At 34.2% G+C, this 26346-nt stretch overlaps 1 long non-coding RNA gene across 2 annotated transcripts in view; it reads right to left on the minus strand.

The window, feature by feature from the left end:
* The window catches only part of LOC105483635 (uncharacterized), a 169011-nt gene that overhangs the window by 1803 nt on the left and 140862 nt on the right, over positions 1 to 26346 (minus strand). Inside the window, exons 3-4 of one of the 2 annotated variants that reach the window (XR_011618487.1) lie at positions 18146 to 18249; positions 5752 to 5885 (exon numbers count right to left, since the gene is read on the minus strand). This is a non-coding gene — a long non-coding RNA (uncharacterized lncRNA). Of the gene's footprint in view, positions 1 to 5665; positions 5886 to 18145; positions 18250 to 26346 lie in introns of both variants that reach the window. The other variant, XR_011618486.1, reaches the window with a different exon arrangement.

The raw sequence follows: 26346 nt of genomic DNA on the forward strand, positions 1-26346 counted from the left end.
CTTAGTAATGAACAAGGGTTCAGATATCAATGCTTTCTGTTTTTTTTCTGTTTCTATTTTTTTGTGGTAGAAATCTTAATGGGTATGTAGTAATAAACCATTGTGGTTTTTATTTGCATTTATCTGGTTATTAGTGATGTTGAGCATATTTTCATATATGTGTTGACTAGTTGTATATAATTTTTTGAGAAATATTTTTACAAGTCCTCAGATCATTTTTAAATTGTGTTATTTATGTTTTATTGTTGAGTGGCAAGAGACTATTATCTATTCTGCAAACTAATTTCTAATTTGGTATATGATTTGCAAATACTATCTCCAATTAATAGATTGCCTTTTCACTGTTTATTGTATCCTTTGATGAAAAAAGTTAAATTTGATGTAGTCCTAACTTGACTCCTTTTGCTTTTGTTGCCTGTCCTATTGGCCTGTAGGTGTTGTTTTGCAATAAATAATTGTCAAATTCAATATCATGAAGCTTCCCCCCTATTTTTTCTTCTAAAAATTTTAGAGCCTTAAATCTTTTACTTAGGTCTTTAAAGCTTTTCTTTTTTTTAGTTTAGTTAGTCTATGTTCAAGATGTATAATAAAGTCTTAACTATAATTTTTGCATAAGAATGTATAGTTTTAACAATATTTGTTGAAGAGAATGTTCTCTTACCTGTAAGTTATCTTGGCCTCCTTGTCAAAGAGCATTTGACCATATATACAAGGGTTTGTTTCTGTGCTCTCTATTGCACCCCATTTGTCAGTTTGTTTGTATTTGTGACAGCACCTCACTTTTTTCCATTATTGCATCTTGTATAAAGTATTAGAATCAGAAAGTGTGAGTGTTTGAAACTTTGTTCTTTAAAAAATGCTTTGGCTATTTGGGATTAATTGATATTCCATACACAATTTAGAATGAATTTTTCTATTTCTGCAAGAAATCCTTTTGGAATTTTGATAGGGATCGTACTGAATCTGTAGATCTCTTTGTGCAGTGATAAATGTGAGTATTACGACTGCCAATCTATGGAGGTTTTCTTAAAATTTGTTTTCATCTTTTAAAATTTGTTTCAGAAATGCTCCTTATTTTCATAGTACAAGTCGTTCACTTCTTCAGTTAGGCTTATTTTTAATAATTGTATTCTTTTTGATGCTATTATAAATAAATTGCTTTTGCTTCCTTTTCAGATTGTTCATTGTATATAGAAATGTAACTGATTTTTGAGTGTTCATTTTGTATCCTGCAATTTTCCTGAAGGCATTTATTAGTTATAACAATTTTTACATTGTTGTTGGTGTTGAATCTTTAGACTTTTCTACATATACAATCAATTCATCTACAAATAGAAAAAAAAAATATTTACCTCTTCCTTTCTATTTGGATGCCTTTCCTCCCTTTTTTTTTTCATATTTATTGTGTCTAGGGTCTCCTATATTATGTTATATAGAAGAAGCAATAGTTAGCATCCTTGGTTTGTTCCTGCTCTTAAAACAAAAGCGTTTAGTATTTCACTATGAAGTGTGATATTAGCTGTGGGCTTTTTATAAATGGCCTTTATTATGTTAAGATGGCTTTCTTCCATTCCTACTTTTTTGAGTGTTTCTATTATAAAAGGTGCTTTACCATGAAGGGGAAGCTCTGCTGTACATGACAAATAACTTTTTCCTTGCTTCTTTGAAGCTTCTCTCTTTGTCTTTGACTTTAAAGTTTGATTGTAACTTGTCTTGTAGTTCTCTTTGGATTTTTTTCCAGTTTAAGTTATTTGTGATTTTTGAATTTCCATGTCTAATTCTGTAGATTGTGAAGTTTTTAACTGTAATTTCTTCAAATATGCTGTCCTTCTATTTATCTGTTTCTCTTTTGGGAATCCACAATGTGTATATTGGTATGCTTGATAGTCTCCCATAATTCCCCTAGGCTCTTTGCTTTCCTTCTTTTTTTTTTTTTTTTTAATTTTTGCTCCTTTGACTCAATGATTTCAAATGACCTGTCTTCAAGTTCACTTATTCTTTTTTTTTGTCTTGCCAATTCTGTATTGAACTCTTTCAGTAATTTTCTTATATTTAAATGTTTATATTTTTCAGCCCCAGAATCTTTGATGATTTTTGCATTTTATCCTTGTTGATATTTTTACTTTTATGCATAGCTCTACTGATTTCATTTAGTTATCTGTCTTTGTTTTTAGCTTATTTAACATATTTGACACATTTGAAATTATTTCTCAGGTATCTCATAGATCTGCATTTATTTAATGTCAGCTTCTGGAATTTTATTTTTCCCCTTAGATTAAGCCATATTTTCTTGTTTCCTTGTATGCTTTGTAAACTTTAATGATTATTTGGGCAGTTGGAAAGCAACCACCTCTCACAGTTTCTGTGTACTGTCTTTATTTGTGGAAGCCCCTCAACAATCAGCGCAGCTGAAGGTTCTAGGATTTCCAAAGTTTTCCCATATCTTATTCCACCTGTTGTCTATCTGTATAACTTAAGCTCAAAATGTGCTGCATAGTCACCTCTGCTTTCAGTAGCTCCAAACTCTGGCACTAGTCCTTCAAGTGCTTTGAGTAAGGAAAAGCAGAAATTATTCCCTTGGATAAGCCACCAGTTAATCCTTAACATCAGATGCATTTCTATACTGAAGGAAGAGTCCTCATGTAGGACATTACCTTCTCATTGTTTCACACTATGCTGTGGCGGGAAACACATGGTCTTGCACTTCAAATGCCTTTCATTTTCCCCTTTCTTTCATAGGAATCTCTTCTTGATTTTGCAGTGGTTTGATCGCTGTAGCTTCTCAAATAGTCATTAGATTTTTTAGAGAGGTATTCTGATCTGTGTTCTTTGTGTGAGGAAAGAAGGCTGGTAATCTCTTGGTCTGCCACGCTGCTGATGTCACCTAATCCCATGGTATCTTTTAAAACTTCTATAGAAATTTATGGAAAAGACTTTGAGATATTACTGCACTTAAGCTTTGAGTTATCTGAGTGTTAGATATTTATGCAATCGTTTTTCAGGAAATTCTGAGTACTGATCAAGGATTGGCCTGATTATAATGAAATCATTCTTCTCAAATGTTATGACAGGCAGTATAACATATTGAAGATTCTTTGTGCTATAAATAAGGATCCATAAATTCTAGAACTAAGAAGCCATAAATTCTAGCATTAAATTTCATTCGGTTATCTTGGCCAAACCATAGAGTTCCTGTGTGCCAGAGAAGGTTGTAATATACATTAGAATCTTCTAGATTTGGGCTGAAAAACATTCCATTCCATTTAGAAGAGTGAACACTTGAACAAGTCTCTAAATCCAGTATGTATTATTACTATTTACAACTTTTGCATAGACGGAAATTGACCTTTTTGTGTGCTGAGTCCTATGCATTTTTATCACATTTATAGATTCATGCAACCCTCACCACAATCAAGACAGAAAACAGTTTCATTATCCCAAAAATTGTCTTTATGCTGCTCCTTTGTATTAAAACCCGTCCCCTATATTTATTTCCAGGCTACCACTGACCAGTTTGTTTTCTATCACTTTAGTTTTGTGTTTTCCCTGAAGTCATATAAATTAAAGTGATTAATAAATATCATTTTGAGATTGGCTTGTTTTACTCAGCATAATTCTTCTGAGATCCATTTATGTTATTGCATGTATCAATAATCCATCCCTCTTTACTGCTGAGTAATATTCCTCTATATAAATGTACCAGTTTTTTATTTATTCACCCTTTGAAAGACAGTAGTTTCTAGTTTTTGGAATTTATAGCCAAGCTGTTATAAATATTCATATGCAGGTTTGTGTACAAATACATTTTTATTTTTCTATGCTAATACCTGGATATGGAATTGCTGTGTCATAAAGTAAATACATATTTAACTTTATTTATAAGAAATATCTAAATTACTTTTGCAAAGTAGCTGTGTTCTTTTGCATTTCGATCAGAAATATACAAAAGTTTGAATTGCTCCTAAATCTTACCAACACTTAGTATTGTTAATTTTATGTTTAAGTTTTAATCATTTTAATGTGCATAGGGATAACTTAAAATGGTTTCTTTGCATGTTCTAATGATTAGCAATATTAATCATTTTATGTGCTTTTATGCCATCTATGTATCTTCTTTGATGAAATATCTTTTAAAATCTGTTACTTATTTAAAAACTGGATTATTTTCTTATCATGTTATCAATATAATCTGAATACAATTGCTTTATTAGATATATGCTTAGCAATTTTTTTTCTAGTCTAAGGCTTGTCTTCTCATTTTTAAAATTATGTTTTCCTGAGAGGGAACATTATTATTGTCAATGAATGTAAATTTATTTTATTTCTTTTATGTATTTTGCATTAGTTGTTATATCTGAGAACACTTCTATGAAACCCAGGAGTGAAATTTCAGTTGAGGTATTTTATTGCACATAATTAATTCTTCTAATATTATCTATTGAAAAAGAAGATACTCAACTTACTGAATTGCTTTTGTGCCTTTGTCAGTAATTGGCCAAATTTGTTTATGTCCAATTCTGAACTCCACTTGGTTCTATTTATCAATGAGTTTATTATTTCACTAATGCCGCACTGTATTTATTATTGTAGCTTTATCATAAGCATTAAAATAGGATAGTATGAGCCATCTAAATTTATTTTTTAATTATTATTATGCTTTTTTAATCCTTTGCCTTTCTATATAAATTTTTAAAAGAATTCGTCTAACTTATAAAATGTATGCTAGAATTTTCAGTGAAATTGTGTTTAGTCTATACCTCAATTTGGAAAGAAATAAAGCCTTAAGTATATTGATTTATTGTATTATTTAATGAACCTGATATGCCTCTTTAGAGTTTTTAAAATATATTTTACCAGCATTTTTAAATCTTCAATATACAGATCATGCAAATATTTTGTTAGATTTCTACCTAAATATTTTATTTGTGGGGTGCTATTATAAATGGGATTACATAATTTTTAATGCACTTTCTAGTTTTCACTACTCTATATGGAAATATGATTGACTTTATGTGGTTGATTTTGGATCTGCCAAACTTGCTAAAGTTTTTCTGATAGTCCTATGAGCTCTAGAGCACATTCCTTGATATTTATATGTAGATAATCATGTTGTCTCTGAATAGAGATAGCTTATTTCCTTCCATTCTGTGTTAATTTTTTTTTTTTTTTTTTTCAGTTTGCCTAATTGCACTGGCAAGGCAAGAACTTCCACTACTATGTTGGATAGAAGAGGTGAGACTGGATTTCTGTGCCTTCTGTAATTCTAGCTTTATGTTTGCTTGCTTGTCCACTTGTTTTGTATAGGTTCTTTTTAAGATGAAAGAAGTTTTTTTTCTATTTGTAGGGTGCTGAGAAGTTTTATTATAAATAAAAGTTGAATTTTGTCAAATGATTTTTCTGCATAAATTGACATGGCTATGTGATTTTTTTCTTTATTCTGTTAATATGATCAAAATTAATTTTTTAAATATATTTTATTTATAGATCAGTTTTAAGTTCTTAGAAAAATTCAGTAGAATGGAAAGAGAATTCCCATATATGATTTGCCCCTACACAGCCCACACATGCACAACCTCCTGCACTATCAATGTCCCACACCACAGTGGTACATTTGTTACAACTGATAAATCTATTGACACATCATTACCCAAAGCCTACAGTTTACCTTATAGTTTACTGTTAGTGCTTTTCTAATTCTGATCAGGCTGACATAACGAAATAACTAGAGATGAACTGGTTTAAGCGACATACACTTATTTTCTCAAAGTTCTGAAAGCTGAAAGTCAAGATCCAGTGCCAGCAGGGATGGTTTCTAGTGATGTTTCTCTTCTCAGCTTACAGATAGCACCTTCTCATTGTGTCCTCACATGACTTTTTCTCTGTGACTGCATGGAGAAAGAGAGAGAGAAACAAACAGATAAATATGGTGCCTCCTCCTCTTATTATAAAGACATCAATCCTATCATATTTAAGCCTCACTCTTAATACCTCATTTAACTTTAATTACCTTATTAAATAAACTGTCTCTAAATACAGTATAATAGGGCTTCAAAATTGAACTTTGCAACTAATACAATTCAATTCAGTCCATAATAGCGTTGCCCATTCTGTCGGTTTTGCCAAATGTATACATATCATGTACAGGAATTTGAATTGTATCTGACATTGTAGAACTATACAGCATAGTTTTACTTCCTTGGAACTTTTATGTGATATGCCAGTTAATCTAATCCTTCCTCCATCCTCTTACAAACACTGATCATTTTACTGTCTTTATAGTTTTGCCTTTTCTAACATATCATATAAATGAAGTTACATAATATGTAGCTTTTTCAGACTGACTTATTTCCCTTAGTAATATGCATTTAAGGTTTTCTCATGTCTTTGTATGCCACCATAGCTCATATTTTAGTGCTGAATAATATTCCATTATCTACGGTTTACCACAGATTACCTATCCATTCACCTACTGAAGGACATCTTGTTTGCTTCCAAGTCTAGGCAAGTATGGATAAGGCTGCTACAAAAACCTCTGTACAGATTTTTGTGTGGATATAAGTTTTCAACACTTTTGTGTAAGTACCAAAGAATATAATTGTAGGATTATGTGGTAAGAGTATGTTTAGTCATGTAACAAGCTGCCAAAGCTTCTTCCAATGAGGTTGTACCATTTTGTATTCCCACCACCAATATGTATATTTTTAATTTTTAATGAAGTATGGCTTATCGATTTTTTTTTCCTTCATGGATTGTGATTTTGGATTTGTATCTAGATGGTTATTATTATACCCCAGTTCATCTAGATTTTCTCCTATGTTATCCTCTAGGAGTTCTATAGTTTGCATTTTATATTTAGGTCCATGATACATTTTAAGTTAATTTTTGTGAAAATTATAAGGTCTGTGTCTAGATTATTATTTTTGTGTTGAAGATCAACTGACCATATTCCTGTATGTCTATTGCTACAAGGATATTGTTCCATATTCTTACCAACAGTTGTTGCTGTCAGTCTTTTTTATTATAGCCACTTTAATTGTTTTGTAGCGGTATCTCATTGCTGTTTTCATTTGTGTGTTCCTGATGACATATTATGTGGAGCAACTTTTCATATGTTTATTTGTCACCTGTATATATTTTTGGTGAGGTGTCTGTTAAAAATTTTTGCCTCTTTTTTATTATACTTTAAGTTCTGGGGTACATGTGCAGAACGTACAGTTTTGTTACATAGGTATGCACGTGCCATGGTGGTTGGCTGCACCCATCAACCTGTCACCTACATTAGATATTTCTGCTAATTTTATCCCTCCCCTAGTCGCCCACCCCCTGACAGGCCCCGGTGTGTGATGTTCCCCTCCCTATGTCCATGTGTTCTCACTGCTCGACTCCCACTTATGAGTGAGAACATGTGGTGTTTGGTTTCATGCTCTTGTGTTATTTGCTGAGAATGATGGTTTCCAGCTTCATCTATGCCCCTTCAAAGGACATGAACTCATCCTTTTTTATGGCTGCATAGTATTCTATGGGGTACATGTGCCACATCTTCTTTATCTAGTCTAACATTGATGGGCATTTGGGTTGTTTCCAGGTCTTTGCTATTGTGAATACTGCCACAATAAACATACATGTGCATGTGTCTTTATAGTAGAATGATTTATAATACTTTGGGTATGTACCCAGTAATGGGATTACTGAGTCATATGGTACTTCTAGTTCTAGATCCTTGAGGAATCGCCATACTGTTTTCCATAATGGTTGAACTAGTTTACAATCCCACCAACAGTGTAAAAGTGTCCATATTTCTCCACATCCTCATGAGCATGTTGTTTCCTGACTTTTTAATGATCGCCATTCTAACTGGCGTGAGATGGTATCTCATTGTGGTTTTGATTTGCATTTCTCTAATGACCAGTGATGATGAGCATTTTTTATGTCTGTTGGCTGCATAAATGTCTTCTTTTGAGAAGTGTCTGTTCATATCCTTTGCCCACTTTTTGATGGGGTTATTTGTTTTTTTTTCTTGTAAATTTGTGTAAGTTCTTTGTGGATTCTGGATATTAACCCTTTGTCAGATGGATAGATTGCAAATATTTTCTCCCATTCTGTAGGCTGCCTATTCGCTCTGATGATAGTTTATTTTGCTGTGCAGAAGCTCTTTAATTTAATTAGATTCCATTTGTCAATTTTGGATTTTGTTGCCATTAGTTTTGGTGTTTTAGACGTGAAGTCTTTGCCCATACCTATGTCCTGAATGGTATTGCCCAGGTTTTCTACTAGGATTTTTATGGTCCTAGGTCTTACATTTAAGTCTTTGATCCATCTTGAGTTAATTTTTGTATAAGGTGTAAGGAAGGGGTCCAGTTTCAGTTTTCTGCATATGGCTAGCTAGTTTTCCCAACACCGTTTATTAAATAAGGAATCTTTTCACCATTGCTTGTTTGTGTCAGGTTTGTCAAAGATCAGATGATTGTAAATATATGGTGTTATTTCTGAGGCCTCTGTTCTGTTCCATTGGTCTATATATGTGTTTTGGTACCAGTATCATGCTGTTTTTGTTACTGTAGCCTTGTAGTATAATTTGAAGTGAGGTAGCATGATGTCTCCAGTTGTGTTCTTTTTGCTTAGGATTTTCTTGGCTATACAGACTCTTTTTTGGTTCCATATGAAATTTAAAGTAGTTTTTTCTAATTCTGTGAAGAAAGTCAATGTTAGGATCTTTATATGTTATGTTATCCTTATATCTCATATATATAAAGGAAGAGCTAAATGAATGAGATAGTACATGTTCATAAACAGAAAGACTCAATATCTTAAAGATGTCCATTATTCCTAAATCTATCTGCAGATACAATGCAATCCCCTTCAAAATTTCAACAATGGCAAGGCCTGATGGCATGCAACTATAATTGCAGCTACTCAGTAGGCCAAGTTTGAAGGAGTTCAGAACTAGACTGGGCAACATAAGGAGACTCCATATCAAAATCCCAGCAAATCATTTTTTGGTTATGAAAAAACTGACTCTAAGGTTTATACGGAAAGGCAAAAGATCCGGAATACCCAACTTGATATTTAAAAAAAGAATCAATATGACTACTGACACTACCTAACATCAGAACTTCCTATAAAGTTATAATAATCAAGACAGTGATATTCATAAATGAGTAGACAAACAGACCAATGAAACATAATAAAGAACCTAGAAATGGACACACATGAATATAGTCAGTTAATCTCCAACACAAATGAAAAAGCAATATAATAGAGCAAATATAATCTTTTTAACAAATAGTGCTGGAACATCTGGATATCTTCATGCAAACAAAAAATAATAATCTAGACACAGACCTTATACTTTTCACAAAAAGTAACTTAAAATTCATTATGGACCTAAATATATAATGCAAACTATATAACTCCTAGAGGGTAACATAAAAAATCTAGACGAACAGGGGTATAATAATAACTTTCTATATACAAAACCAAAGTCACAATCCATGTAGAAAAAAAATTTATAAGCCAGACTTCATTAAAAATTACAAATTTCTGCTTTGCAAAAGACACTATAAAGGGGATGAGAAGATAATCTACAGAATGGGGAGAAAATATTTGCGAAAGATACATATTAGATAAAGCACTGTTACCAAAATATGCAAAAAAAAAATGCTTATCACTCTACAATACAAAAAAACTCAATTAAAAAAATGGGCAAGAGAGTTTGAAGTCAGGTAGCTTTTATTCATATATTTTATTGTATATAATATATAATATGTAATGTATATTTTATTATATATTGGAAATTATATAGAACATATTTTATTATATAATATATACTGTATATAATATATATTGTATATTATACAATATGCATTTTAGTATATATTCTATGTAATATATATTTAATATATATTTAATATATATTATTCTAGATAAGTGTATATGTATTTATTATCTATAATAAAAATATGTTATAATTATAATTATATAATAAATGTGTGTGTGTATATATACACTTATCTAGAATTCTGTACCTGGTGATATCTTTCAAAAATGGAGGAGTTATAAAGACTTTCTCAGACAAACAGAAACAGAAACTTCCTGCCAGTAGATGTGCCTCGCAAAAACTGTTAAATAAGTTGTTTAGGTAGCAGGATAATTATATGGGTCAGAAAGTTAAATCTACATAAAGAAACAAAGATCATCAGAGAATGAATAAGTTAAGGTAAAATATAAAATTATTTTTATTCTATATATTTTACTATATATAGTAAATAATAAAATATGTAATAAATAAATAAATATATAATAAAATATGTATATTTTATTATAGAAATACATATACTATATATAATAATATATAATTTTATATAATAAAACATATATATATTTTTTTTATTTCAGTACTTTAAATACAGCACTCCGTCTTCACTTTTTGCTTGCACGGTTTCTGAGAAGTCAGATTTCATACTTATCCTTACTCCTCTATAGGTAAGATTTTTTTTTTTCCTCTGGCTTCTTTAAGGATATTTTCCTTTATCATTTATTTTATTTTGTGAAGTTTGAATATGATATATTTGGGTGCATAGTTTGCTGTTGTTGTTTTCAACTTTTTCTGTTTGATGTTTTCTTAGCTTCCTGGATCTATGGCTTGACGCATTACATTAATTTGGAGAAGTTATCTGTCATTATTTCTTCTAATATTTGTTCTGTTTTTTCTGTCTTCCGCTTCTGGCCTTTATATTGCACAATCAATGTTATACATTTTGGAATTGCCCCAGCATTTGTGGATGTTCTGTTCTGATTTTCTCTCTTTCTTTTCTTTTAAGTTTAGGAAGTTTCTTTTGCTATATAATTAAGCTCAAATATTGTTTCCTCAGCTGGTTCTAGTCTAGTAATGAGACATTTAAAGGCTTTCCTCTCAGTTACGTTAGACTCTGATGAAACAGAAGCAGCTTAAGTTCAGGTAAAACAGTTTCTCCTGAGTGCAGGCGTTGTTAAGAAGGAAAGAATATTCTGGCATATTTCTTTTATCTATCTATCTATCTATCTATCTATCTATCTATCTATCTATCTATCTATCTATCATCTATCTTTTTTTTGAGATGGAGTCTCGCTGTCGCCCAGGCTGGAGTGCAGTGGCCTGATCTCGGCTCGCTGCAAGCTCCGCCTCCCGGGTTCACGCCATTCTCCTGCCTCAGACTCTGGAGTAGCTGGGACTACAGGAGCCCGCCACCACGCCAGGCTAATTTTTTGTACTTTTAGTGGAGACGGGGTTTCACCATGTTAGCCAGGATGGTCTTGATCTCCTGACCTCGTGATCCACCCACCTCTGCCTCCCAAAGTGCTGGACTTACAGGGGTGAGCTACCGCGCCCCGCCTGGCATATTTCAAAAATAGGAAATAGAGCTCATTTTCTATTACTCCCCTTTGTGTATCTATGTATACTCAATATTTACCTCCTACTTGTAAGTGAGAACATTCAGTATTTGGCTTTCTCTTCCTGTGTTCACTGAAAATAATGATCTCCAACTCCATTCATGTTGCTGCAAAGGACATGCTTTCTTTTTGTTTTCAGTTTTCATAGTTTTCCATGGTGTATATGTAGCATATTTTCTTTAATCTGTCCACATTAATGGGCATTTAGGTGGGTTCCATGTCTTTGTTATTGTGAACAGTGCTGTAATAAACATATATGTGCATGTGTCTTTCTTGGTGTATTAGTCTGTTTTCACACTGCTATAAAAAACTACCTGAAACTGGGTAATTTCTTAAGAAAATAGGCTTAATTGACTGACAGTTCCTCAGGCTATACAGGAGGCATGGCTGGGGAGGCCTCAGGAAACTTTTAATCATGGCAGAAGGTGAAGGGGAAGCAAGCATGTCTTTGCGTGGTAGGCAGGAGAAAGTCAAAGAGGAGGTGCTACACATCTTCAAACAACCAGATCTTGTAAGAACTCTATCAGGAGACAGCACTAGGGGGTTGGTGCTAAGCCCCCATGATCACCACCACCATGATCTAATCACCTCCCACCAGGACCCACCTTCAACAATGGGAATTAAAATTTAACATGACATTTGGGTGGGGACACAGAACGAACCATATCACTGAGAGAATGATTTATATTCTTAGGCATAATATACCCAGTAATGTGACTATTGTAGTGAATGGTAGTTTTGTTATAACTTCTTTGAAAAATCTCCAAACTGCTCTCAACAGTGGCTGAAATAATTAGCATTGCCTCCAGCAGTGCATAAGCATTCCCTTTTCCATACAACCTTGCCAGAATCTGGTTATTGTCTTGTTTGCTGTTGTTGTTGTGATTGTTATTGTTTTACCTTTTAGTCATAGACATTCTGATTGGTGTGAGATGGTATTTCATTGTGGTTTTGATTTGCATTTCTTTAATGATTAACGATGATCATTTTTCATATGCTTTTTGGCCATGTTTATGTCTTCTCTTGCGAAGTGTCTGTTTATGACCCTTACCCATTTTTTAATGTAGTTGTTTATTTTTGCTTGCTAATTTGTTTAAGTTTCTTTCAGATTGTGAATATTAGACCTTTGTGGGATGCATAGTGTGTAAATATTTTTTCTTTCATTCTATAGGCTTTCCGTTTACACTGTTGATAGTTTCTTTTGCTGTGCAGAATCTCTTTCATTTAATTAGATCTCACTTGTTAATTTTTGGTTTTGTCATAATTGCTTTTAAAGCCTTAGTCATGACATGTTTGATAGGTCCTATGTGCAGAATGATATTTCCTAGGTTATCTTCAAGGGATTTTATAGTTCTAGGTTTTTACATTTTAAAGTTTTTAATCTATCTTCTGATGATTTTTTTAGATGGGGAAAGGAAGGGGTTCAGTTTTAATCTTCTGCATATGGCTAGTCAGTTATGCCAGCACCATTTATCAAATTTTGAATGCTTTCCCCATTGCTTGATTTTGTCAAGTTTGTCAAAGATGGATGATTGTAGACAGGTGGCTTTCTTTCTGGGTTCTTTATTCTGTTTCATTGGTTTATGTGTGTTTTTCTACCAGTACCATGCTATTTTGTTTACTGTAGCCTTGTAGTATAGTTTTAATTCAGGTGGGAAAATCATTTTGAATGGGATTGATTTGACTATTCAGACACTTTTTTTTGGTTCAATATGAATTTTGGAATGTTTTTTTTTTCTAATTCTTTGAAAATGTCTTTGGTAGTTTGATAGGAATAGCACTGAAATAGTCAATTGTGTTTGACAGAATGGTCATTTTAACAATATAGATTTTCCTGTCACTTAGCATGGCATTTTTGTGTGAACTTCATTTTATTTCGGCAGTGTTCTACAACTCTCACTGTAGATATTTTTCACCTCCCTGATTAGCTGTACTCCTGGTTTTATTTGTGTGTGTGTGTGTGTGTGTATGTGTATGTATGTGTGTGTGTGGCTACTTTGAATGGGATTGTGTTTTGAATTGACTATTGGCTTGTACATTGTGGTGTACAGAAATGCTACAGATTTTTGTACATTGATTTTGTATCCTGAAACTCTGCCAAAGGTGTTTTTTAGGTCTAGGATGTTTTATGCTGAGACTATGGGGTTTTCAAGGTATAAAATAATATCATCTACAAACAGAATAGTTTGACTTTCTCTCTTTCTGTTTATATGCCTTTAATTTTTTCTCTTTCCTGATTGTTCTGGCTAGGATTTCCAGTACTATATTGAATTGGAGTGGAGAGAAATGGCATCCTTGTCTTATTCTGGTTCTCAAGGGAAATGCTTCCAGCTGTTGCCTGTTCAGCATGTTGTTGGCTATATGTTTGTTAGGGAGGGTTCTTATTATTTTGACATACGTTCCTTTAATGCATAGCTTAAAGAGGATTTTTAACATGAAGGAAGGTTAAATTTTATTAAAGCCTTTTCTGTATCAATTGGGGTGATCGTGGGGCTTTCTGCTTTTAGTTCCTTTTATGTGATGAGTGATGCTTATTTTTGTACATTAACCCAACCTTGAGTCTCAGGAGTAAAGTCAACTTGCCCATGGTGGATTACCTTTTTGATGTGTTTCTGGATTCAGTTTGCTAGCATTTTGCCGAGGATTTTCACATCTATATTCATCAGAAATACTGATTTGACGTTTCCTCTTGTTGTTGTTACTCTGCCAAGTTTTGGTGTTACAATGATGCTGGCCTCATAGAATTAGTTAGGTAGTGGTCCCTTCTCAATTTTTTTTTGAATAATTTTAGTAGGATTTGCACCAACTCTTCTTTATATGCCTGGTAAAATTTGGTTGTGAATCTTTCTGATCCAGAGCCTTTTCTGGTTGGTCATTTTTGTTACTGATTTAGTTTCAGAATTTATTGGTCTGTTCAGGCTTTCAATTTGTTTTAGTTAAATCATGGAAGGCTGTATGATTCCAGTTTATTCATTTCTGGTAGCTTTTCTAGTTTGTGTGCATGGAGGTGCTTATAATACTGTCTGAGAAGTTTTTTTGTATTTCTTTGGGTTCAGTAGTCATGTCTCTTTTGTCATTTATGATTGTATTTATTTGAATCATCTCTGTATTTTATTACTCTTGCTAGCAGTCTATCAATTAAATGTATTCTTTCGAACAACCACTTTTTGGCTTTGTTGATCTTTTATATGGTTTTTCGTGTTTCAGTTTTCTTTAGTTTAGCTCTCATTTTTATTATTTTTTTAATACTAGTTTTGGTGTACTTTTACTGTTTTTTTTCTAGTTTCCCTAGGAGTGATGATAGGTTGTTAATTTGAGAACTTTCTAAATTTTTGATGTGTGTATTTATTGCCATAAACTTTCCTCTTTATGGTATTTTAAGTGTGTCCTAGAGATTCTGGTATGCTTTATTTTTGTTTTTATTACCTGCAAAGAATTTCTCGATTTCTGCCTTAATTTCATTGTTTACTTAAAAGACACTCTAGAGCAGATTGTTTGAATTCCATGTAGCTATCTTGTTTTGAGCAGTGTTCTCAGTATTAATTTTTATTTTTATTGCTCTGTTGTCTGAGAGTGTGGTTGGTATAATTTTGGCTGTGTAAACTTGTTGAGATTTTCTTCTGGCCAAGGATGTGATCAATTTTAGAGTATGGGCCCAGTGCAGATGGGAAGGTATATTATGCTGTTGTTGAGTGGCTTGTTCTGTAGGTGTCTATCTGTTCCATTTAGTTGAATTTTGAGTTCAGATCCTGAATGGTTTTCTGCTTCAATTATGTGCCTAATATTGTCATTGGGATTTTAATGTCATCTACTATTATTGGGTGGTTATATTTAGCCTTAAGGACCTCTTATGAGGCATGTCTGGTGGTAATGAATTCCCTTAGCGTTTGCTTGCCTAAAAAGGATTTTATTTCTTCTTTGCTGATGAAGCTTAGTTTGGATGGATATAAAATTCTTGTTTGGTATTTCTTTGCTTTAAGAACACTGAAAATAGTCTTCCCCCAATTTCTTCTGACTCAAAGTCTTTCTGTTGAGAAATGCACTGTTAACCTGACAGGGTTCCCTTTGTAGTTGACCTGCCTTTTCTCTCTAGTTGCCCTTGGTATTTTTTTCTTTCACATTGACCTTGGAGAATCTGATGACGATGTGTCTTGGGGATAGTTCTCTTGCATGGTATCTCACAAGGCTTCTCTGAGTTTCTTGAATTTGAATGTTGGCCTCTCTAGCAAGTTTTGGAACATTTTAATGGATAATACCCTCAAATATATTTTCCAAGTTGCATGTTCTTTCTCCCTCTCTTTCAGGGATGCCAATGTGTCATAGGTTTGGTCTCTTTAAATAATTCTATATTTTTGGAGGCTGTGCTCATTTTTAAATTTTTTTTTCTTTATTTTTGTTTAACTGAGTTGATCCAAATAATTGTTTTTTAACTCTGAGATTCTTTCAGCTTGCTCTGTTCTGCTGTTAATATTTCTTATTGTACTATAATATTCTTGTAGTGATTTTCCAGTTCTGTATGATAAATTTGATTCTAAAAATTGATATTTTTTATCTCTTGTGTTTTTTAATATATGATATATAATATATACATTATATAATATATATGATTTATATAATATATACATTATATATTATATAATATATATGATATACATTATATATAATATATATATTCCATACATATATATATTTCCTTAGATTGGGTTTCAACTTTTCTTGTGAATCTCTATGGTCTTTGTTGTTTTACATATTCTGAGTTCTATGTCTTTCATTTCAGTCATTTCAGCCTTGTTAAGAACTATTGTTTGGAATTGGTGCAGTTATTTGTAGGTAAGAAGACACTGACTTTTTGAGATGCCAGAGTGCTTGTGCTGGTTCTTTTTATTTGGGGTTGATGTCCCTTTAATCTTTGAAGTTGCTGTTCATTGAAGAGTTATTTTTTCCTTTTATAATATTTGATGCCCTTGAGGGTTTGACTGTGGTGTAAGTTGGGTTCATACAACTGGCTTCATTTCTGGATGCTTGCAGGACACCATGGCTCAGTTCAGTACTGCTGGTCTGCGTGCTCTAACTCTGAGGGGCTGGGACCAGGCCCATAGCGTTTTTTCTCTGGCTTCCTGAAGTTAAGCACTTGCTGTGTCCGAGGGTCAAATATTTTCCTGGTTTGCTTGCAATGACACTCCAATGCGGTGCCCACAAAAGTGGTTCATCAAGACAGTGGCAACAGAGTTTCAGTTTGCATGCTGTGTATGCCAGTGGTGGTGTGGCAGCATTGTCTGTGTGTGCATGTGTGCCAGAAGTATGATGAGTCATGCATGTGCCAGTAAGAATGGGGTAGAGGCACCTGTGTGTGCACACTTTTGCTAGTGGTGGCAATCTTCATCTCTTTTGGGACCTGTCACTTGCTAGCCCTGAATATTTGGCTACTACCTCCTTTATCTTAGCTTCCATTTTTTTCTCACAACAAAATAAATTGTGACTGTTTGTGTGGAAGGTTCTGCAGAAGGATTGGGAAAAATGAGATTATTTTGAAATTTTCTTCTCTCAGTTATTCCATTCTAGGTTTACCTGGATAACAGCCCATTTTAGCTATACATAATGACATTTACTCATCAGCAAGCCTCTAGTAAGTCTACACAAATCCAAGGCTGTAAAGAAATACTAAACAGTAAAAGTGAAAAACTAAAAAGTTGCTCTTACTATTGCAATGTAATGGCAGAAATTTGGAAGAAGCCAATTTAAATCTTGTGATAAAATTGATGCAATAAGAATTTTGACCTAATTTTTGACATCTAAATTGGCAGTTTTAAAAAACTGTGAAATACATCACATTGACTAAAAGGAAGCTAAGAAGCAGTGGTACTAACGTATTTAGTCTTATCCTTTAGATTTTCCATGATGTTAAACTCCTTTGGAATACTAAAGTCTTTAAAATAGAACTGAAGTTTATTCCTACAGCATGCATTTTCTAATTGCTCCCATAATTTTTATTCTTTCTTTTTCCCTTTCCTGTTTTTTGGGGGAGGATTATTTGAATATTTTTAATATTTTATCTATTAAATTTTTTACTATGTCTATGATTTTATTAATGGTTGCTCTAGGGTTTAAACTATAAAGACTTTGTAGAGTCAACTTAATAAATATTTTACCGCTTCAAGTGGAATGTAGACAGCTTATCATAAAATAAGTCCCTTTACAATTATCCCTTTCTGTTGTGTTTGTCATACCTGTACATACACTGAAAATTCATCAATGTAACGGTAGTTTCCTTTTATATGTGGTTTTGCTTTTTGTAGTTTCAATGACCTGTGGTCAATTATAGTCTGAAAATATTAAGTGGAAAATTCCAGAAGGAAATAGCACACAAATTTTAAATTGTGTGTCGTTCTGAGTAGCGTGATGATGATGATGAAATCTTGTGTCATCCTGCTCTGTTTCACCAAGGATATAAATTGTCCCTTTTTATAACATATCTATGATGTATATGCTACCTTTTCATTAGTCACTCAATAGCTGTGTTGGTTATCAGGTTGAGAAACCATAGCATATATATAGAGTTCAGTATTATCTGTGGTTTTATGCATCTACTGCAGGTCTTAGAACATATCCCTTGATAATAAGGGAGGATTACTCTACATACTTTGCTTTAACCTGTTATACCTATTTCTTAGAACTTAAGAGGGGATTAGACTAATACATCTACTCAGATACTTACTGTTCCTGTTAATCTTCATTTTTGATGTGCCAAGTGTTCCCCTGATATCATTGCCCTCTTAGATGAAGAACTTTCTTTAGCATATCTCTTTTAGAGAAGAACTGCTGATAAAAAAAAAAAAAGAAAAATCTCTTAGACTCCTTTCATGTGAGAACATCTTTTTTTCATCTTTAATTCTAAGGTCATTTTCACTGGACATACAGTTATGTGTTGAGAGTACTCAAGTTCCAACACGTTACTCGTTAAGTCAGCAATATGGTGGAATAGCAGATTTCAGTTCTCATTTCTATTCTATAGAAATGCCAATTTTCCAGCCACCTACAGATGAGAATAACCTTGTGGAAGCCCCAGAGTTAAGGTGAAGTTACAGCACCCCGGTGGAGCAAAATATCTGAGACTGGATATATTGAAGAGGGTAAAAAAAAAAAAAAAAAAAAATGTAGTTTCATTTTACCTAAAACACTCTTCCCCCGAGGCATTAGAGATCAGTCTCAAGAGAGGCCCCTTCAAATTGAAGATGATAAGAACAGTTTCATTTTACCCATGACAGCTCTCAACCAAGGCAACACAGCTTGGTGCTGAGAGAGGCCCCCTCAATCTGTAATTTCTCCCACAAGAGAAAGTGAGAGTGAAGTGAACACCTGGTGTCTCCAGACTTGCAGGATGCTTATCAGGAGGCCTGATTATGTCTTATCCCATCCAGAGCACTGAGGGGATTGGTACCTCTGAATTATCTGGGGGAAGTTAGGAGCAAGATGAAAGACCTGGAGTTAATAGCAACCTATGTGTGAATCACAACAGCCATCTGTGGATCTTGTCAACTGACCTGTAAACTCCAAGAAACTTTTCCATAAACCCTACAAAACAACACACCTGCAGAATCCCACAATCAGTTTACATATGCCACCATCATTCTCTATGCCACCATGACCAGCACCCCACATGCCGTGGTGCACAGTGCCCCATGTTATTTCTACAGAGGGCATGTACAAGACTTCTCTGATAGCACACAGATCTCAAAAGCAGGTGTGGATATCATTATCTTGCTCTATTCTACTGGATTTGATGAAGGGGTACACTGTTGAACATTTGAGGACAATTTCCTAAGGAAAATAAATAAGAGGCTGGAAACATCTGACCGATTTTGTGGGGTCAATATAAAACACACATAATATGAATCATTTTTCTAAAATGAAACAAGAGGAGTTGACTTGTCACATGCAAAAAAAAAAAAAAAAATTCTGAGAGACGCCTCAGAATGTCTAGCAATGCTGACTGGTGAAGGTCTTTCTCTCCCAAATCCAGTCAGGAAAGACGTCAAAGGTGAATGCATCTATAAATGAAAAAAAGAAAACAGAAATGCAAGGCTTCAAGGACCACAAAGCATGAAGGAAACATGACAGCAGTAAAGGAACAAAATAAAGTCACAAAGGCTGGCTCTAACAAAATGGAGATCTATAAATTACGTTAAATATTATTAAAATAATTATTTTGAAGTAAAATGAGCTATGAAAACCACCAATAGATACCTAAATAAAGCAGAAAAGCAGTACATGAGCAAAATAATATGTTGAACAAAGAAACAGAGATTACTAAAATAAATTCTGGTGGTGAAGAGTAAAACATCTGAACTTAAAATTTCAATATGAAGCTTAGACAGTAGACTCAATCAAACAGAAGAAAAAATCAGTGAATTCAAAGAAAGATCATTTGAAATTATCATCAAAGGAACAACAACAAAAAGAAAGAAAATCAGAATGGGGACCTATAGGACTTAAGAAACAACATTAGGAAACAAACTTGCATATTATAAGGGCTCCCAAAATAGCAGAGAAAGAGAAAAAGGTACAAAGCATGTTTTTAAAAATAATGATTTTTAAATATTTTCCAAAACCTGGATGAGGCAATGTAAGACCAGAACTATGAAAGCCCAAGAATTCTAAATAGGTTGAACATAAAGATGTTCTCACTGAGACGAGTTACAATAAAATTATCAAATATCAAAGACAACAAAAGAAAATTTTGAAAGTGGCAAGTGAAAAGTTCCTCATCACATACAAGGGAACCTTTATAACACTATCAGCAGATTCCTTGGCAGAAGTCTTTTCAGGCCAAGATAAATTGGGATAATATATTCAATGTGTTAAGAGGGGAAAAATAGGGTAAAAACCCTGCACACCAAGATTGTGTGTTAATCTCATTCCTGAGTACCCAGACATTTATGAAGGTATTGTTTTATTTTTGTATGCAGATACTTGCTGGTTGGATTTCTGTGAGTGGGACTGGAACCAGTAAACTCCTATTGTGCCATCTGGCTCATGTCTCTCCAGTAAATGAGCTCTTGGAGTGTGTCCACTGTTTGGCTATTATGAATAAGCCAAACAAGCTTTGAACATTATTGTATAAATTTTGGTGTTGAGTGATGTTTTCAACTATATTGGGTATATTTTTGGGAGTGGGATTGCTGGGTCATACTGTGACTCCATGTTTTACCATTTGAGAAACTTGACGTTTTCCATCTTGGCTCCACAATTTTACATCCCCACCAGCAATGCACGAAAGTTCTAATTCCTCCAGACCCTCACCAACATCCTTATTGTCTAACTTTTGATTATAGCCATCATAGTAGGTGTAAAGTAGCATCTCATTGTGATTTTAATTTGCATTTCCCTGATGACTAATGATGTTGAACACCTTTCCATGTGAATTTTGTCATTTCCTTATCTTCTTGGAGAAGTACCTCTTCAGTTTACCTTTTCACGTTTTAACTGGATTATCTGTTTTTGTATAGTTGAGTTGTTAAAGTTTGTTATACATTATAAATACTATGCCCTTATCAGGCATATGGTTTGCAAATATTTTCTTTTATTCTGTAGGTTGTCCACACAATTCTATACCAGATGTGTTGCTTCTCTTATAAAAGAATATTACTTAGTAAAATTTTTTCTTTAAATTACAAGGCAATGATTTTTCTCAGAATGATATGTGATATTTGAACATTTTCCTTTAAATAAGTACAGACGCATCAGAATGACATAAAATCTGATAGTACCTGTTTTACTTTTTTTCTGCTGTGTACCTAGAGAAGTATATGTATACCTGCCAAAGCATACTCTAGAATATTTATTCTCCCAGGACCCACAGTGGTTCATTTGTTGTGCATTAAGTAGAAAATGTATTAGAGGGAAGTGGATAGTAGGATGGTATAATTCAGTCTCCACAAACCAAAATGGAAGCTGCTAGATGACAAAGAATTTAACCTCATCCACTTTTATATCCAGCAAAATATGCAGCATGTTACAAATTAAATATTTGCTGAATTAAATAGGTCTATCCAGTTCCAGATACAGTGGATTAGCTCATTTTCTAACACTCAGCAGTTCAATAAAATATGACTGAATTTAAATACTTATAAACAAAGTGTTTGAACTTGGGAGGATGAACATAAAAGTATTACTTTCTTCACTCCTTTTTCAAATAACGCCCTTGCTTTACCTTTAGCATCTTCTCTCACAACATTCTCCGTTCAAATCACAGAGAAACAATATGAAAAAGAAATACATCTTCAGAAATAAATATGTTAGGGTTACGTGTTTTGTGTGAGCCCCAACGTTTTTTACACCAAAAATAATAAAGATCAGTAAGTATTACTAGCTCATTTTTTTCCTAAATAAAGATCCTGCACAAAGCCATGGCCCTCTAAAAATATCCAGATAAGAACTCAAGTGACTGTACTAAAATTATACCACAGTAGAAACAACATCTGCCCCCACCAGTGAGAAAGAACCAGTGCAAGAACTCTGTCAACTCAAAAACCCAGAATGTCTTCTTTCCACCAAATAACCACAGTATTTCCCCAGAAAGGATTATTAACTGGGCTAAAATGGCTGAAATGACAGACATATAATTCAGAATATAAATAGAAATAAAGATAATAGACATCCAGGAGAAAGCTAAAACCCAATCCAAGGATTCTAAGGTTTACAGTAAAATGATATGGCAGCTGATATATGAAATAATGATTGGAAGAAAGAATAAAATTGATAAGATAGGGCTGAAAAACACACTACAAAATTTTGATAATGCAATTGCAAGTATTAACAGCAGAATAGACCAAGCTGAGCAAAGAATCTCAGAGCTCAGAGACAGGTTCTCTGCCTGGACATGGAAAGTAGAGGATCACACTGCACTGCAGTCTCTGCACAAGAATGCTGGTTTGGTTCAGGCTGCTGCTCCAGGCAAGTGGGTATTCTGAATGATTGTAGATATGCTTGGAGGTCAAGTGGAGAGGGCCTCACTGCCTCACAATCTGCTGAGGATCAGTTGGGTGGCTCGGACTGCCAATCTTGGTGAGCAGTTGCTCCAAATGACTGAAGATATGTCTGAGCATGTAGCAGAGAGGGTCTCCCTGCACCAGACTTTCTGCACAGAAAGATTTGAGCTGATCAGATTGCTGATTTGGGTGAGAAGGTACTTCAAATGCCTGAAGATCTGCCTGGGCATGAAGCAGAGTGGAACATATGTCACCATGGTCTCTGTCCAAATGCCTGGAGCTCTGCTGGGGTATGGAGCAGAGAGTTCCCTGCTGCAGCATAATTTATGCACAGGAAGGATGGGGCGGCTCAGGCTGCTTGTCCAGGAAAGTGGGTGCTCTGCATCCCTGGAGTTCTGCCTGTTGTTGGAGCAGAGAAGGTCCTGCCGTGCACAATCTCAGGGAAGCAGGCTTGGGCACCCAGCAATGACACATGCAGGTCAATTCCTGGTCAGCAATCTGGACTTGACGGCAACACTCATCGCCATGGAGAAACTACAGCTCTAGCAGCTCTAGTCCTGCTACAGGCATGAAACAAGGAAGAGCACAATTTCAGTGCATACAGCTGTGAAGCTTTCCACAGTTCTGGCTATGGAGGCTCCTACCCCACTCCAGAGCAAGTACTTCAATCTTTGACCCAAATCTAAAATGCTTGCACATCCATACTGCAGGGTTGCCAAAAATGAGTTACATTGTATTCACCGGGATTAAAAATAGCACTCTGTTCTCAATCTCAGGTCTGGAAAAATCCTGCAGCTTTTCCTAGTGTTTTTCACTTTCAGTGTCTCCAAGGTTCTCCTCACATTTACTCCAGGGATTGGGAGAAGCAAGGTTCTTGATTTTGACCTCTTTTACTAAGACCCCTAGTGTAAAGCTGAGTAACAGAGGGAGGCTGTATTTGTGTATTCTCACAATGCTACTAAGAAATGCAGGAAACTGGGTAATTTATAAATAAGGAAGTTTAAATGGCTCATAGTCCTGATGGCTGTACAGGAAACATGATGCTAGCATCTGCTCAGCTTCTCAGGAGGTCTGAGGAAACTTACAATTCTGATAAAAGGTGAAGGGGAAGCAGAGATGTCACATATCCAGAGCAGAAGTGAAAGAGAAAAGGGAAAGATTCTATGCCTTTTTAAATGACCAGATATCATGAGAACTCACCAAATATCACGAGGACAGTACCGAGGGGACAGTACTAAATCGTTCATGGGAAATCTGCTCCAGGATTCCATCAGCTTCTACCAGGCCTCACCTCCAACATTAACTATTATGTTTCAACATAAAATTTAAATGGGGACACACATGCAAATTATACCAGAAGCTCTCTGCCTCTATCATATTCTGGGGTTTCATTTACTTTTGTCAGACAGATGCCATCATTGGGGCTTTTTGCGCATGATCTCCTCTCTGGGATCTCTGTTGTCTTTCTCTATTCCAGTGGATTCCCATTTTCCTTCTTGAATTAAAGCTCACAGAGTTGAAGTTATGCACTATGCCATTTCCAGGTGGCTGAGGCATGCAAGAGTCTCTAATTTTCCCTTTTTGAAAATAAACAAAGATTTGTGTTTTAGACTGTTCCTCCTGGTGGCAGTGTGAACAGATTGGAAGGAGTAAAATGTATATATAAAAGAAACAATTAAAAATTGATGTAATATCCCAGGAAGATGATAAAAGGAGTTTGAAATAAAGCAGTCATTTTGGGGATAGATTTAAAGGATTTTAAGACTGTAGAATAGACAGTACAAAGTAATTAATTTGATATGAAAAGTGTGAGAAAGAAATGGATATGGATTCTCAGTTTACTTGGATTATAGAATGTAAGAGGAAAGAGAATTCCAGATAAAAAGATAAGCAAAATAACACTAAGTTTTAGTCAAATGAAGTTCCAAATACCAGAATAAATTAATAATTTACTTTTTGACAGCCATAAATATTTTAGCTGAAGAAAACTAGCATTCATTTGGTTGACATTTCCATTGCACCATAGAGAAAACTGAGGCCCAGAAAAAATAAAATAAAATTATACAGCTAGCTAGTGACAGAGCAATGACTAAAACCTGAAGTTATTGGCTGGCACACTGCCAACAGGTCTAGCTTTAGATATATTAACTCAGTTTCTTTTTTTATTTCCATAGGTTATTGGGGAGAAGGTAGTGTTTGGTTGCATGAGTAAGTTCTTTAGTGGTGATTTGTGAGATTTTGGTGCACCCATCACCCAAGCAGTATACACTGCACTATATTTGTAGTCTTTCATTCCTCACTCCCTTCTCACCCTTTCCCCCTGAGTCCCTAAAGTTCATTGTGCCATTCTTATGCCTTTACATCCTCATAGCTTAGCTCCCACTTATGAATGAGAACATGTGATACTTGGTTTTCCATTCCTGAGTTGCTTCACTTAGAATAATAGTCTCCAGTCTCATCCAGGTTGCTGTGAATGTCATTAATTTATTCCTTTTTATGGCTGAGTAGTATTCCATTGTGTGTATATATAAACATATATAGTATTCCATTGTATATATGTGTGTATATATATACACACAATGGAATATATGTGTGTGTGTGTATCTCAGTTTCTTTATCTACTCATTGACTGATGGCCGTTTGTGTTGGTTTCATGTTTTTGCAATTGGGAGTGATGCCGCTATAAACATGCGTGTGCAAGTATATCTTTCATGTAATGACTTATTTTCCTCTGGGTAGATACCCAATAGTGGAATTGCTGGATCAAATGGTTGTTTTACTTTTAGTTCTTTAAGGACTTTCCACACTGTTTTCCATAGTGGCTGTACCGGTTGACATTCCCACCAGCAGTATAGAAGTGTTCCCTGTTTACCTCATCCATACCAACATCTACTACTTTTTATTATGGCCATTCTAGCAGGAGTAAGGTGGTATTGCATTGTGATTTTCATTTGCATTTCCCTGATCATTAGTGATATTGAGCATTTTTTGTATGTTTGTTGACCATTTTTATATCTTCTTTTGAGAATTGTCTACTCATGTCCTTAGCCACTTTTTGATGAGATTGTTTTTTCTCTTGTTGATTTCTTTTAGTTCCTTTGTAGATTCAGGATATTAGTCCTTTGCCAAATGTATAGATTGTGAAGATTGTTTCCCACTCTGTTGGCTGTGTGTTTACTCTTCTGACTGTTCCTTTCACCGTGCAAAAGCTTTTTAGTTTAATTAAGTTCCCGCAATTTATCTTTGTATTGCATTTGCTTTTGGGCTCTCGGTCATGACATCTTTGCCTAAGCCAATGTCTAGATAAATTTTCCAATGTTATCTTCTAGAATTTTTATAGTTTCAGGTCTTAGATTTAAGTCTTTAATCTGTCTTGAGTTGATTTTTGTAAAAGATGAGAGATGAGAATCCAGTTTCATTCTCCTACATGTGGCTAGCCAATTATCTCAGCACCATTTCTTAAAAAGGGTGTCCTTTCCCTACTTTTTATGTTTTTGTTTGCTTTGTCAAAGATGAGTTGGCTGGATCTGGCTTTATTCAAAATGAGCAATGAAGAGAGCCAACTCAAAACTGTTTTTGCATTTATTCGGTATACAGAAACCCTTCTAAATAGCATAATAATAATACTGAATTAACAAAAAATAAATTAACATTGTGGTAGAGGATAGTATTTCCTCTTTTTTATTTGTGGATTTATAAATGTGCATAAAATGATACTTCTGATGAGTTTACCTCTATTATCTTACAAATGCCTTTAAAACTTCAAGATGACCTTCAAGTACAGGAGTGTTTCATTTCTTTCTGTAAACTTTTATTCAGAAATTACTAATAGTAAAATTGTTAAGCATATGTACAGCAAGTAATGCACATAGAAGATTTACAACAGTCTCTTTTCAGCCTTACTGAGGTAAAATTGACAAAATTTGTA

Source organism: Macaca nemestrina, chromosome X (assembly GCF_043159975.1).
Source record: "Macaca nemestrina isolate mMacNem1 chromosome X, mMacNem.hap1, whole genome shotgun sequence".
Classification (NCBI taxonomy): Eukaryota; Metazoa; Chordata; class Mammalia; order Primates; family Cercopithecidae; genus Macaca; species Macaca nemestrina.